Source organism: Eulemur rufifrons, chromosome 7 (assembly GCF_041146395.1).
Source record: "Eulemur rufifrons isolate Redbay chromosome 7, OSU_ERuf_1, whole genome shotgun sequence".
Taxonomy (NCBI): Eukaryota; Metazoa; Chordata; class Mammalia; order Primates; family Lemuridae; genus Eulemur; species Eulemur rufifrons.
Window position 1 is genome coordinate 199,745,808 of NC_090989.1, and position 15,949 is coordinate 199,761,756.

Consider the following 15,949-nt stretch of genomic DNA (forward strand, 5'->3'; position numbering starts at 1 on the left):
ACACTGAAGGAGATATAATTTTTGGCCCAGGAGAATGGCCAAATGTGATGAGGACACAGGAAAATGGGCCTTCTCACATATTCTTGAAGCAAGTGTAACCTCGTGAAACCTTCTTGGAGAACTATTTGGAAATATACATGGACATGAAAAACGTGCTTGCCCTTTGAACCATTAATTTTATCTGTAGGCCTCTATCCATGTATCAGTGCATGAAACTGTATGTGCAAAGGTAGATGTTCCTCACTTCATTTCCTGTATAGACTGAAATTTTGGGTTTGGGGCCATAATCCTGAGAGACACAATACCAAATGCTATAATTCCAAATGTTGAAATCTCAAAAGATCAAAATTCCAAAAACATGATTCTGTAAAAAATAATTTAAAAATTCTTTAAAAGACATTTATTTACATTTTAAAAGGGATTTTTTTTTTAGCAACATAAAAACATGACAGAATACTTCATAGCCCACTTTACACAATAAAATAGGCAATCATACATATTTTTGCAAGCATAAATGCTCAGGTATACTAACAATAGTCGCACAGCTATGACAGTTATGAGCAAACGAACTGTATTCATGAAGAAATAGAACATGTAACTGCAGTCACCTGAAATGCTCTATGACAGCCTAAGTCTTGTGAGGAGAGTGATCACAAGCTGTGATGGGTCACCACCACATATGCAGTCCCCTAAAGAGCTGAGATCTCAAGGAATTTTATCTTTCACAAATGCAGATGTACAAAAAGGAGACCTCTTCATTTATTGAGGAAGTTTCAACATTTTTACATACACTCACGATGCTTACACACAAAGTCAACGTTGTGATAATGCACTTTTGGGAAGTCAAATTTGTACCAAAAAAATGTATAAAATGAATTAGAACTCTCTAAAAGTCTTTACACAATTTTTACACTTCCAATATTGGAAATAATGCCAAGATAAAATACGAATTGTAAAAATTAATGCTGACAATTTAAAATAGTGGGAGAAAAAAACTAAAACGAAAAAAGAAAAAACTTTAAAAACCTAAAAAGAACATTAGATATATGAAAAAGTGTATTACAGAGATAAATTAAGGCTGACAGCACAGAAGTAGTCCATAAGAGCTGGCCGAGTTTCACAATCATTAACTGTGTGTGGTGTGTGCGTGTGTGTATGTGTGTGTGTGTGTAAAATATTTTTAGAGATGAGGTCTCACTGTGTCGCTCAGGCTGGAGTAAAGTGGCTTTTCACAGGTGCAATCATGGTACACTACAGCCTCATACTCCTGGGCTCAAGTGATCCTCCCACCTCAGACTCCCAAATAGTTGGGACTGCAGGCATGTGCCACCATGCCCAGCTCATTATAATTTGAAGTCTTTCATCATGGTGAGTAGATGCTTTTTTTCTTTTAGGGCATGGCTTTCCTTGTGAATGAACATGTTTGTGTTCATTTTCTATGTGCTGCTGCTCTTTTTGAAATGCTCCTATAATTCTATATACAGCAACATGAGCATCCCCTAGTAAGTTTTCCCATCTTCTGTGCCATTCTACTATGTTGTTTTGGGTACATGGAAATCCATTCTGCATCCACTCATATACATACCACAAATTTGGCAGAAACAATACTGGTGATTGAATAGCAACATTGTTGCACACGTATCTTCTTATCTTACCATGCACATATTTATTTTTGAACCTCTCAGTAACTTCACTGGCTGCTTCAGGCAAATGCAGCTTTAATTCATTAAAAGCTCCCGGAATTTCATCAGCTGGAAGGAATGCCGATGCAGAGAAATGACTCATTTTTTAACTGAAGTTTTCATCATTGTCATATCTCAAGGCCAATCCACTCATCTGCATTTTCTGCCAAATGCATTGGGCTGAATGGGAAAAATAAGCTTTATTGGAGATAATACCTTGAAATTCACTTTTGGTTAAGGCGAGTCACAGGATCAGCCCAGAGTCACAAGGAGAGGACCACCCAAGACTATGAACCTGAGGACATTGGGTTCATTGGGTCCCCCTCTGGAGACATGAGGGCACAGGGAGGAGACAAGGATGGCCCAGGTGCTGCCAGGATGAGGGGTGGGGGGGTGGTGCCTGGAAAGTAAGAATGGCAGGAAGAAGGCCCTTTACCTCTGAATGCTTCTGTTTAAACATTTTGTAACAAGAATGTGTTCCCTTATCTCTTGCACAATTTCAAAATAATGAAAAACTAAAAATATTTTCCACCACAAAGAAAGGCCATGCTTGACAAAATTGGACCTCCGAGATACAATCAGATTTAGTCACAAAGTGACCAATGATGCCTGGTGTCTCTAATTGCAAGGCATCTGGAATCTGCTCCTCAATGACCCTCTTGACAGTTGTCTTGTTCTTATGATGCCCTGAAGGAGGGAGGAGAGTGGGTGAGAACAGCCAGCCCTCTGCCCCCAACAAATCTCAGGTGGGCTCGTCCATGCCTGTCACTGAACTCCATTTCCACTGGTCAGGATGGGCACATGGTCCCACCTAGGCCTGCGAGTCATAGTGCTGGGGGAGTCACTGGAACTGCCGGAGCACCTGTCTAGGAGGGACAGAGTCAACCCAGCTAGGAGAGCTACACATTGCTCCATCCTCCTGTTCCTCAGCCACCAAACCTTCCCAGCCAGAGGAGGTTAGGAGAATTTATGAGTAATCAACCTTAGTGATTTCTACCCTCAGTGACTCTTAGAGACATCTTCTGAAGTCCATTTGGAATTACAGTGTGCCCAGGCCTATTGATTTCATCCATGCTAGACCCAAAGGAAAATCTATTATAAATATTTTATTAGTAGTATCCTGAGTAATTTATCATTTAGGCTTCTGGTACTGGGCAAAAAGGTGTCTCTTCAGTGACTTTAAAATACTTAAGCAATCATTAAGTTGTGGATATTAATAACATAAGCATTTGTTTGTTAATCACATGTCAAAATCTCCTACATCATTTATGTCATCAATTAATAAACATGTATCTGCACCTGTTAGGATGCTCTGGTAGAGAGAAATTGATTGTCTCGTATTGCCATCAACAACCTTGGAATTTACTAGTCATGCCTATGAAAGCTATCACATGGGACAGCAAAATTAAAGGTGCCAAAGCCAGGGTTAAAGATAAATTGCTGAGAAATCAAAAAGGAGAACAGTGGAGCACCATGCCCGGGCACTGTAGGTCTGCAATGGTGCATCTCCACCTGTGGTCCCCAGGCCAGCAGCAGCATCACCTAGGAGTTTGTCAGAAATGCGAATTCCAAACCTCCCGCCAGCTCTCCAGGGGATTCTGATGTCCAGTCAAGTTTGAGATTTGCGTGTATGAGTCTGATCTAAATTCCAAGCTTTCCTTGTCTGATCAGTGCTTAGGTAGAATTCAGCCTACATAAGTTCAAATGTTGGTTCTTCCAAGATTCCAGTGGCATTAAATTAAGTTTAGCCTAAAGCTGCTTCCTTGCATATTTTAAGTTCAGCCTGAAGGTCACTCCATACATCATGAGACTGTAAACTCCTCTGGTAACAAGTCGCCAAGTTGCAGCCAATCACAGAAGGCCAACAGTTCAGACTGTGTTCAAATGAGGCAAAGGACAAGCCATGCAGCTGTTTCTGTACCTCACTTCCATTTCCCGTGTGTCACGTTCCTTCTTCTGTCCACAGCCGTTACCAGCCCTGCGGGCTGCCCGAATCAGGAATTATTCATTGCTCAATTAAACTCTGTTAAATTTAATTTATCTAAAGTTTTCCTTTTAGCAATGGTTTTAACCTCCTCAGTTTTTTAGGTGTTTTGTAAAAGATTAAGTAAGTCTCCTTGAGCCTCAGTTTTCATGGATGAGAACAGGGATGATGATTCTACCTCCTGGATTTGTTGTAAGTTATAAGTATCTCGCAGAGGTCCTGGCACGGCATATGGCTCAAGATACAGTAACATTATTATTTGTCCACTCTGGTGCAGGTTCTTATGAGCACCTTTAAACATGTGGCTGAGGGCTCAGCTACAGTTCACACTAGCTAAAAATGGCTTAAGTTTCAAGGTGTTTTATTTCTCCAAACTCAAGATTACTCTGATGATCCCAGAACATGAGGCTTTTCAGCTCTTTCTGTTTCCTGCAGTGAGTCCTGGACACACAGCTCCTGGTTAGGGCACCAAAAACATCCCCAATCTTAAAGAGTCGATGGCACAATGGTGGATAAACTTTGTGAAAACTCAAGTTCTCAACATTAAAAAAAAAATTCCAATCAAGTTTCTGAAAGCTTTCATTGGGAAACAGAAGAATATGGGGAAACAGCACTGTTATTAAAAAATAATTACAGAATAAAATTAGCTTTCTGAATGAGAAACATTAAAAGCAAAAACATGCAGGGGTGGATACAGAGTTCCTGTAACAGAAATGAGAATGTCACTGCTAGAATACACGGAGCTGGCTCGTTACAGGATTCAAAGGAGTAATGGGGTGTGTGGGCAGGAAATCAGAGCCATCGGAAGAAGAGCTGCAACTTACAAAGGCCCTAAAAGAAACTCAGTTCGTCAGGAGCAAGAGGAAAATAAATGAAACATGTTGCTCCTTCAATACATAAGAAAAGAGCAATAACAGCCAGTAGCACGAAGACAAAGCCATTATTTTGTAAAGAGAGTCTTGACAAAGACCTTCCTCTGCAACTGAGAGTCTGAGCCGGCAGCAAATGCACGGAAAGGGCAGGAAGCCAAACAAGAGCTGGGAAAGATTAGTCATAGATAAGTCACCTTCTAACGCCTCACCCAGGAAAGCCATGAGCCGCCATCTCAGAGGTACACCAGATCCAGGGTGCACGGGGCGCCAGGAGTGGTCTGAGGGCGAGGGTGGCCACAGGTCCGCCCTTCCACCCCGAGTCTCGGAGAGGGAAGGGGCTTGGGAAACACATTGTTGGAGCCAGAACTGAAGATTTCATGGTATCTGGGAAGTTAGAGACAGAGGGACAGGATCCAAGTACAACAGAAAATTCTCGTGTTCATGAGTCACAGGAGACGTGGTCAGTAAGAGACAGCTCTCAGCACTCAGTCTACGCTGCCACTGAAAACGATCCTGCTCTTGCCTGTCGCTTGGGACCTCCAGGGACCCAAGGCAGGGTTAGTGTGTCAAGGTGCTTTGCTTTGTCAGCTGCGAAGTAATAATCAAAATATATAGCCCTCACTCTTCAGGTGAGAGGGAGGTACCACTAAGCCCCTAGGCCACGGGGACATGTCTAGACCTCAGGAGAGTATGCTGCACCCTGCTTGGGGGTGGCAGTGTGGTTTATCTTTTGAGCTCTTCAAGATCATGGCCCGACTGTGAGTTTTCCCAATGAGGATCCATCCATGAAGGGTCTTATTTAAAGTGTGAACTAAAATAAAATCTTAAGGCTCCCCCACCAACAGGCTGAATGAATGGACGCCCTCTTGGCCAAAGGAATATCCCAAAACTAAACTGCCTGCCACAAGGAGGGAGGTCAGCCATGCCTCATCATGCCCCCTCCCTTCTTGGGGACATCCTTTGTAACCCATTAACAGGCCTAAGGGTATGCAAGACAAACCTGCAGGTCCTCAATTTACACAACAAATATATGTCTCCGTGGCTTGTCTCTGATAAACAGACCTCCTTATCTTAAAACATTCCAAGCCTTTAGACAAAGCTTCATGTCTTTAACCAATTACAGGTCAAAGAATATTTAAACCCACCTATAACCTGTAAGCACTCCCAGCCCTCCCCACCTGCCCCTTCGAGATGTCCCACCTTTTCGGGCCAAACCAATGTATGCCTCCCACGTATTGATTTATGACTTTACCTGTGACCACTGTCTCCCTGAAATGTATAAAACCAAACTGTAACCCAGCCACTTGCTCAAGCTTCTTGTGCGTGGCTCCAGGTCATGGTCCTCAAATTTGGCTCTGTAAGAGTTTGGCCTTTTTTCCATTAACAAAAGAAAGACAAAGTATAGCTTGAAATTCCATGAACCTGAGAAATAATAGGGCAAGTCATAATAATATGTGCATGTGTGTATATGCACAGAAAACACACCACGCCGGGAACTGACTGACCACTGAGAAGGACTCTGGTGCCTGGTGTGGTTAAGAGGGACTTTTGCTTTTTCACTCTATGTGCGTCTCACTGTGTTACATCTTTACATCAGGAATATATCGATATATTGTTTATGCAATTGTAAGTAAATACATTGCTAAAAAAACAATAAAAGAAACTGATGCTTAACATAAGGGTTCTCAAACTTGAGCATGCCTTGGAATCCCCTGGAAAGCTTGATAAGCACAGACTACTGGGCCCCACCCGAGAAGTTCTGACTCAGTGGGTCTCAGGTGAGGCCCCCTGTTAATGATCTGGCCAGAGGCCACACCTTGAGACCCAGTGCCTTAGAGAGGCAGGATCCTGAGGTCAAGTGCGCAGGAGGACCCAGGACCGGAGTCCAGACTACCTCACATCACACCCTGACTCTCGACCTTAAAAATCTGTCAACCAGGGCTATCTTGTATGGTTGGATTAAGGGGGAGTTGTTTTGTTGAATTTTTAAATATAATATCCACTCATCCTGAAAATCCTGAAACTATACTTTCTGCATTTTCCAAAGTTGGCAAGTATTTGTTGCTTTGGTGATTACAAAAAAGTATGTAACAAACCTCCTTTGTCTCAATGCAGTGTCTGCCTGAGATGGAGACTTCTGATGTGGATCCAAACAAGAATCCACTCTCCAGGCTGTTGGATGCCCTCTCACCCCACGTTATATGGGCCTGGCAAGGACATATCCTTCTCTAACGAGAGCAGCATCCTAAAATACCAGTAGGTTTAACTAGCCCAAGTAAATCAGAAAAGAAATTATATATATTATGATGGAGGCAATTTTATTCTGTTTAGAAACTACTGAAGGTTCTGGATGATGTTAGCAATGTGCATGCCCACAGCAGCCTCTCGCTTCTACCCCACCCCTTGTAGTACAGAAGAGTTGTAAAGAATAAGAGAATCCCTAGCAATGATGGAAAACAGAAGGGGCCTGTTGGGGGACCAGCCACATTAAGGCATCCCACAAAGAGGGAAAGCCCAACAGGGCAGGACTGAAGAGGAAGGTCACAGACACGGGGCACTCGTAGCACAGAGCACGGAGAAGACCCAAGCGACAGCTGCCAAGAGAATGCTTTGTCCTGGCGGACTTCATCCTGCTTCCTGAGCCCGTTGTTCACAAGGGGAGCATGATCACAGTGGTTGGCTTAGAGGAATCAGTACCACCCCTAGAGATGATGTCCAGCTCCCAAAACACATTGCTGCTATGCAACGTGGAAGGAGTAAATGGACCTTGGGGATTCAACCACAATGAACACTAAACAGCGCAATGGACAAAAAGATGAGATGAATAAAAGAAAATTTAAGAGACATGGAAAATAGATCCAGATAGTCCAACACCCATCAAATATAAGGTGCAGAAGTAAGAATACATAGGAGGGGTAATAGAACTTTTCCAGAACTGAAGACCCAAGTCCTCATTTGAAAAGTTGCCTCCAGTGCTAAACAAAATTTTAAAAATAAATGAACAAAAAATCTCCCACATCTTGATGCAATATCAGAAAAACAGTATAATAAAGAGAAAATTCCAAAAGGTTCAGTCAGGGCAGCCTGGGCAACATGCCAAGACCTTGTCTCTAAAAAAAATTTAAAACTTAGCCAGGAGCTGTGGTGTGCGCCTGTCGTCCCAACTACTAGAGAGGCTGCAGTGGGAGGATCACTTGAGCCCAGAGTCCGAGGCTGCAGTGAGCTACTCTCGCATCACTGTCCTCCAGCCCGGGCGCCAGAGTGAGAAAGAATGAGACAACAATGTGAACACCAATGAACTTACACTTCCGTGGTTAAAATAGTAAATGTAATGTTATGTATATTTTATCCCAATTTAACATATATACTAATTTTTTTTAAGAAAGAATGATCCAATGGACATCAGAACTTCTCCAGCATCTTCAGACACAAAAGACAATGGAACAACATCTTCAAAAGTCTGAGGGAAAATAATTTTTGAACCTGGACTTCAATACTGTACTATACTGCAGGGGTGAGGGGAAAGTAAGAACATTTTCAGACATGTGTAGATTCAGAAACTTTACCATCCAGAAACTCCCTGAAAGAATTAACTGAGGCTGTACAAGCAAGAATTAATATAAATCCAAGAAAAATAAATGAAAAGCAAGAAACAATGTTGAATAATCAATAAAATTGAGTCTAAATAAGTGCTGTCGTTGTGTTTTAACATGGTAATGATCTGGAGTAAAATCTCACGTCAAGATGGGAGGAGGAATGAGTGTGGGAGAGGGAGAATGGCCACAAAGGGGAAGGACAGGAGGCTCAGGCTCTCACCTGCTTTGGGCTGGAATCCTGATTAACTTCGGGTATCAGAACTAGTATTAGAAAGATACTAGTTTAAATTTGTGCACTAAAATTTAAGGTCATTTGAAGTGGCAAAAATGCAAGTGAAGGTGATCAATTTCATCAGTCATCAGGCCGATGCAACTATGACTCACACACACTACACACCCACCTGAATGGCAAAGTGAAACATATAACATCAAGAGTAGGGGAGGATGCGGAGCAACAGCGGCGCTACCCACTGCTGGCCAGAGTGTAAACCGGGCCAAACACTTTGGAAAACTGCTTGGCGTTTTCCTGCAAAGCTAAACACGTACCTGCCCTATGACCTGGCAATTCCACTCTGAGAGAAATGAACCCATATGGCCACCAAAAGAAATGGACAAAAATATTCATAGTAGCATTATTCACAATAGCCTCAGACTGAAAAAAAAAGCAAATATTCGCCAACAACGTCACAAATTGTGCTATATTCATGGGATATAGCATCACACAGAAATAAGAATGGAAGAAACTTAGCTGCTTGATATTCATCCAGGAAATGTTGGCCAAGCCCCACTCTGCGCCAGGCACTCTCTGGGTGCTGGGTAGGGCCCCGGTGATCAAGATGCGTGAGGTCCTACACTCACTAGGCTTCATTCTGGTCAGGCAAGTGGTAATAAATCCAGTACTAATCAGCCTGGCCTTCCCCTACCTTGTGCATTTTGTGCCAACTCCCCGCCCTCACTCCTGCCAAACCAAATTTTTCACAGTCATCCTGTCCCTTCACACATCCTGTTTCCGCATATGCAGCTCCTCCTGCCTGGGATCCCCTGTCCTTCTCTCCCTGCCCACCCCCTTCTCCGTTTCTCAGACCCCAGTCCTTACAGATCCGCATCAAACATCACGTTGCGGGAAAGCCCTCCTCACCCCGAGTGAAAACCTTCCCGATCTCCCAAGAGAACTTTTCATGTTCTATTGACATTGACCTCTTTGCCAGTTGGCATGAAGCCTCTTTCACCTTTTGTCACACCATAACACTTGGCGCAGAGAATATAGGAAAGCCATGCTGCCAAAACTCAAAACAGAGAAAATGTAAACCTTTGGGGCTGTCTGGTGTTGCCATCTCTCCCTCCCTGTCGATACCCTGACTGCCACCTCGCCCCCAAAATGTTGAGTCAGTGCCCAGACCCAGAGCACAGGCTCCAGGACCCGCGCACACATTTCGTCATTCAGATTTGGCAGCTGCGCCTTTATTCCTCTGTGCACTGCAAAGGCTCACATGTGATGGGTACAAAATAAATGTTTGTTGAACATATTCACCAGAGGCTCACGAAGTTAAAGATGCTTTCGACAACTCTCCAGCGATGAGGACTACAAAGTTGATAGCACTTCATTTGATAATGCGGGGATCTCATGAATCATAATTTTTTCATTAACATTTTATTTCACTTATTAGCGCCAATTTGTATTGTCATGTACTTGAACATTCTCTGGGTTTCTCTGAAAATATTCTGGAGTTTTAGATATGTCACTGTTAAATAGACAGGCCTTTCCCTCGACTGTATGAATCAAGTGAATGTCTACGAGCTTGTACGTTGTAGCTCACGAGCAATGAGGGAAAAGCAGGGGCTGATCTCAGCAAAGGAAAAAAGGAGTACAAAGTGCATTATATTTACTAATATAATTTCCTGTGAGTCTGTAATTATTTCAAAATAAAATGTAAAACATTTTTCGGGAGAAAAAAAGTACTATAGCACTATGGCTATCCATTTCAACATTTTCCCTCAGTTTACCTAGATCCCCATCTTTCCCTGTCTAGAGTAGTGTCTTGAGGACACAGGCAACATTCAGCTGGAGCTACAGGTATATTTCCTAAAAGATCAGTAATTGAAATTTTCCAAATTGAATCACCTGCTTAGAGTTTCCCAATGATTAATTATAAAAGTAAGATGAATGTATATTCTGTGAGTTAGAACCTCATCTCTAAATCCAAGTATCAACTGGTACGTGTGCTTTCAAGCAGAGTTTACTACAGTTACGCCACTCAGCATTTATTAAATGCTTCCACATGCCAACCACTCAGATTGAAAAGAGAACAAGAAAAAGTCACTGACTTCAAATTTCATTCTTTCTGTCCTCTGTTCTTTTAAAAGCAGGAGACTACAGTTCCATGAAAGACATATGTCACTTTCACTGGGCTGGCAAATGACAAAGTACATATTTTGCATTCTGCTCTTTAGTGAGACAAGGGTGAGCTTCGCAGTCACACAACCCCAGGTTAAAGACCTGCTTCATGGCTACCTGTGTGAGCTTTCAGCAACTCACTCAACGTTGTGGACTCCGTTTCATCTGTAGAAGGGGTTACGGGTGAGAACTACATAACATGGCATGGATTTTTAGACAAGTAGCATCGATCTCTGTTCATCAAGCAAGTCATAACACTGTATTCTGGACAGTGACTACTCACCCACACAAGCTGCTGTGATAAGGATTTCCAATTTGCTTTTCATGAAACTTGTACCAATTTTCACATCCGCTCACAGTATATGAGAGCTCCTTTCTTCTCCCTTTTTGCCAGCTTTGCAGGGTGTGATTATGGATGGTTTCTTTTCATTGTGTTACTTATCTGAATGTCATAATTTTTACAGTGGACATTATTGCTTCAGAAATGGGACTTGATTTCAATTCTAATGCCCAGTTTCTTTCTCCTAATCTAAGGAAATAATGAGAGGTGCAAGAAGAAAATGCGTGTTCTTTGCAACACGCCTCTCTTCCTAAGATCTTTTCGCACTATGATCCTGTTATCTAGAATTTTTTCCTCACCTCTTCGTCTAGATAATTGCTACTTACCTTCAGACCTCAGATTCTTGATGAAGTCAAGTCCTCACTTACCCTGATTCATTTTACTTAACATGGTTATATTTCTGCAATTATTTTTTATTGAGGTATAATCACATGTCATAAAAGTCACCTTTTTAAAGTGTACAATTCAGTGATTTTTAGTGTACAGTAGTACCCCCTTATTTGCAGTTTCACTTTATGTGGTTTCAGTTCCCAATTGTCAACTGTGGTCCAAAAATATTAAATGGAAAATTCCAGAAATAAACAATTCCTAAGTTTTGAATGGTGCACTGTTCTGAGCAGTGTGATGAAGTCCCGCTTTCTTCTGCCTGGGACGTGAATCATCCCTTTGTCCAGCATCTTCGTGCTGTCTACACTACCTACCATCAGTCACTAAGGAGCCGTCTCAGTTATCAGATCGAATGTGGTGGTATCCCAGTGTTTGTTTTGTTCAAGGAACCCTTATTTTACTTAATAATGGCTTCAAATTGCAAGAGTAGTGATGCTGGGTTATTGTTAGCTTATTAGTTAATGAATAACTAATAAATTAGTTAACAAATAACTTTAGTTTTTATTAATCTCTTACTGTGCCTAATTTATAAATTAAACTTTATCATAAATATGTACATATAGGAAAAAACATAGTATATATAAGGTTCAGCACTATCCATGGTTTCAGGCAACCACTGAGTGTCTTGGGACATATCCCCCATGGATAAGTGGGGGACTCCTATATTCACAATGTTGTACAATCGTCACCACTGTTTAATTCCAGAACCTTTTTGTCACACCAAAAAGAAATCCCATACCCATTTGCAGGCACTCTCTATCTTCTCCCCACCCCCAGTTCCTGGTAACCATTAATCTACTTTCTGGTCTATAGATTTGCCAATTCTGCACATTCCATAGAAGTGAAACTGTACCATATGTGCCCTGTCATGTCTGGCTTCTTTCATGAGCATAATGTTTTCAAGGTTCATCCACGTTGTTGCACAGTCAGTGCTTCATTCCTTTTTATAGCTGAGCACTGTCCCACCATACAGGTGTACACACTCTGTCTATCCATTCAGCAGCTGATGGCATTTGGGTTGTTTCCACTTTGGGACTGCTATAAATAACACTGCTGTGAACATTTGTGTACACATATATTTCAGTTCTCTTAGATATGTACCTAGGAGTGAAATTGCTGGGTCATACGATAATCCTGTGTTTAATATCCTGAGGAACCTCCAAACCATTTCCAAAGCAGCTGCACAATTTTACGTTCCCACCAACCACGTATTCAGTTTCCCCATCTCCTTGTGGATACTTGCTATCATCCATCTTTTTTATTATAGCTAAAGGGTATGAAGCAGGATTTCATCGTGGTTTTGATTAGCATTTCCCTAATGAGTAAAGATGTTGAGCATCTTTTCATGTAATTATTGGCCATCTGCATGTCTTTTTTTGAAGAAATGTCTATTCAAATCCTGCTATGGTCTGAGTGTTGGTGTCCCCCCAAAATTTGTACATTGAGACCTAATACCCAATGTGTATGGGATTAGTGGCCCTTATAAAAGAGATTGAAGGGGGCACCCTTGCCCCTTCTGCAATGTAGGGATGCCATGAGAAAGAGCCATCTAGGAAGGAGAAAGCCCTCATGAGACATCAGATCTGCTGATGTCTTGGACTTCCCAGCCCCAGAACTGTGACCAACAAATCTCTATTGTTTATAAATTACCTAATTTAAGGTATTTTGTTATAGCAACAGAAACAGACTAAGGCAAATTTTTGCCTGTTTTTAAATTCTGTCATTTTTGTTTCTATTGTTGAGTTGTAAGAACTCTTTATGTATTCTGGGACAGAATATAATTCAGCCATTTAAAACTATGTCTTCCAATAATATTTAATGATTTGGGGAGTCACTCAGCTTGATCTCAAGTTTGTGTAACTAAAAATAAGGACTAAATTAATTCATGGAAATTTTAATAGAAGTAATCATGGAGGGTTGTGATTACAGGTGATTTTAATTTTCTTCTTTATGCTTTTCTCTGTTTTCTACTTTTTCTTTTAGCATGTATTGCCTTCATAAAAGAAAGCTAAAAGTTACTAACTAAAAGTATTTATATTCATTAAGGTTGTACATAGACTTCTGGATTTGCAATGTTTGATGATTCTCTTTCTAGGATTATGTTGTTAGTGGAGCCCACCCCTAGTGACTTGAGTAACTTCAGATCCTATAAGGGAAAGTAGCCACATGTTATGAACTGCTCTCTAGGAAATTAGGGTTAAAGATACGGGGTGTAAAATAGCACTATAATCCAGCCCCTGCCTATATGTTAACTCTGACTCGGTGACTAGTCACTCAGCAAACATGGAAGAACCCACAGCCCTGTGAACTTCCCCTCTTTTGTCTGAGTCCAGTGGGCTGCTCTTCTTCTCCTCATCGGTGGCCAGTTGCCTGAGCATATGTCAGTTCTGCCACCCACTGTATAAAACAGAGGTCAAATGAAATCAATTTACAGAACACATGACAATTTTAAATTCAAGCAAAATTCTGCTCCAGAATATGTAGGTTTGAAAAATCGTTTAGAATTGCTAAAGTTAGTTGAGGCTTGACTGTCTTAGTGGGTTCACCATGGACACCCTCAACATCTACGTCCAGCTGCCTTAGCAAGTCCACCACAAATGTTCTAGATGTCTGTGTTCAACAGTACCTTCTCACAATGTCTTAAAGTTAACCATCCTCCTCAGTATAGTAGTGAGTAAGAAATTAAAAGAAAATAGTTAAAGCCAACCCCTGCCCACTCGCCAACCTATGCAGCATGGCACATCCACCGGATATTTCTACTGAAAGAATGTGAGGTTCCAAAATGACTTAATTTAGTGATGCTAAAGTTAAGATTATTTTTGTGAGTGTTTATATGCATTTGAGAAAAAGAAAACTCCACTTTCATCAATTAATTTGTCTAATCTATTTTATACAGAATTTTGTATAATCAAAGTATTTCTAAAATTTGTAAATTATCTACAATTTATAAAATTGTATTTCTAAAATTTTCTCTAAATGATAGCCTTGGATTTATTTAAAAGTTATAATCCATACTGGAAGAATGGACCACACTTAATAGTACTAATTTGACGAATATCATTACTATTTTTTTTCATTTAAAAGATCATCACCATAAACTAACCAATGGTGGCAGAAGTCAGAATAGCCGATACCCCTGGAAGGTACTGACTGGTTGAGACACTCAGGGCCAGGACTGGGAATTTGCTTTAGATCTTCTTCTGCCCGTGTCTGTATGAGTGTGATATGTGTGTATATCTGTGCTCACTGAGCTGGATATTTAAGGTTTCATAGTCTACCATGCATGTCGTACTCAATAAAAAAGAATGAAAGATCACTTCTTTTAAGAGAGCCCTTAGAATTGTTTTATTTTTAATGCTCATCTTTTTCTGATAATGTATGTACTTTGTAGAAAATTTTGGAAAATACAAACATGTATCAAAAAAATAAAACCATTTCCAATCGATTCCCCCAGAAAAACCTGTCATTATGAGAAATGTTGTGTGAAGCCCCACTTAAAACGCAGCGACCCCTGGGCTCCTCACCACACCGCCAGCTTCAGTGCCGGCACGGGAGGCTGCAGCCCCACAAACCACCCACCCCGGTATCCACACTGCTCCCACCCAAAGGGTTTCAAATCTCAGCCCTGGTTATCACTTTGCCATTTGCCCTCTGTGACAGGCTTGTGCTGTTACTACCGTGGCCTCAAAAATCATTTGCAGAGGCTGTGAAGCTGAGAACCCAGATTCGGGGCCAGGGAGAGCCCTGAGCCACTTCCAGGTTCAGCATCCTGTCCACCTCGGTGGCATCCAGAACGGCACTGCGACGTCACCTCCAGTAGAATGAATTTCATGTGGGTTAGGAGGCTGAGCTGACATGTGGTTAGAGTCACGATCTTGTGATATAACAGTACTCTCTCGAAGAAAGTAAATATGAAGAATCAGCCTCTTTGACTAAAGGCAGAGGTTGGCCCTGACTCATGAGCCTTTGGAGAGGTGAGCTCTGGATTCAACAATAGGACCTGGGCTGGCTCAGACAGGCGCGCACTTGGTGAGGCTCTGCAGCCCGCGGGCGCTCTGCCAAGCCTTTCACAGACGCTCCCTTCATTTCCCACGATGGCCCCATAAAAACAGTGCTGCTGTCATTCCCATTTTACAGATAATGGACTCGAGGCTCAGGTGCACCCCAGGGAAGTGGAAGATTTAGAGTTAAGTAAAGTCGCCCAGTACCAGCTATTAGGGTGAAGCCTAACTCCTCCAGAGCCAGACTGTGTGTCAGTGTGGCCAGGTTCAAAGGGCACGTGAGGAGGAGGTGCCCTAGGACAGTCTTAGGCATGGAAAAAGGTGCCAACCCCCTTTCAGTTTTCCTGCCTCCTTTGCCAGACTTTTCTCAGCTTCCATACAATTGACTCAGGGAAGAAATTAGCCATTTGGCTACATCCTAATCCTGTATCTAAATTTCCTCAGCCACTACGACAACTGTCTTTTACATCTTTCATCTCACAGAGAAAATTATAATAATGTAAATGCCATATAGATGTTCATCAGAAGATCTAGGGTGCCTTTGTAAATGTTAGCTGGTGGTGTGTGTCATCGGTCTCATTTACGATGAGGAAGCTGAGTCAGAGAGAGGAAGTATGACTGGGGTTTGGTTAAAAGTAACCACTGTGCTTGATTTCATCTGAAAATCACAGCAATGCAATAGACCACATCTG

At 41.8% G+C, this 15,949-nt stretch overlaps 1 protein-coding gene across 1 annotated transcript in view; it reads right to left on the reverse strand.

Moving 5' to 3' along the window:
• Positions 1-15,949, reverse strand: part of SHC3 (SHC adaptor protein 3) — a 155,947-nt gene that overhangs the window by 119,216 nt on the left and 20,782 nt on the right. The gene's annotated exons all lie outside the window — the stretch shown is intronic.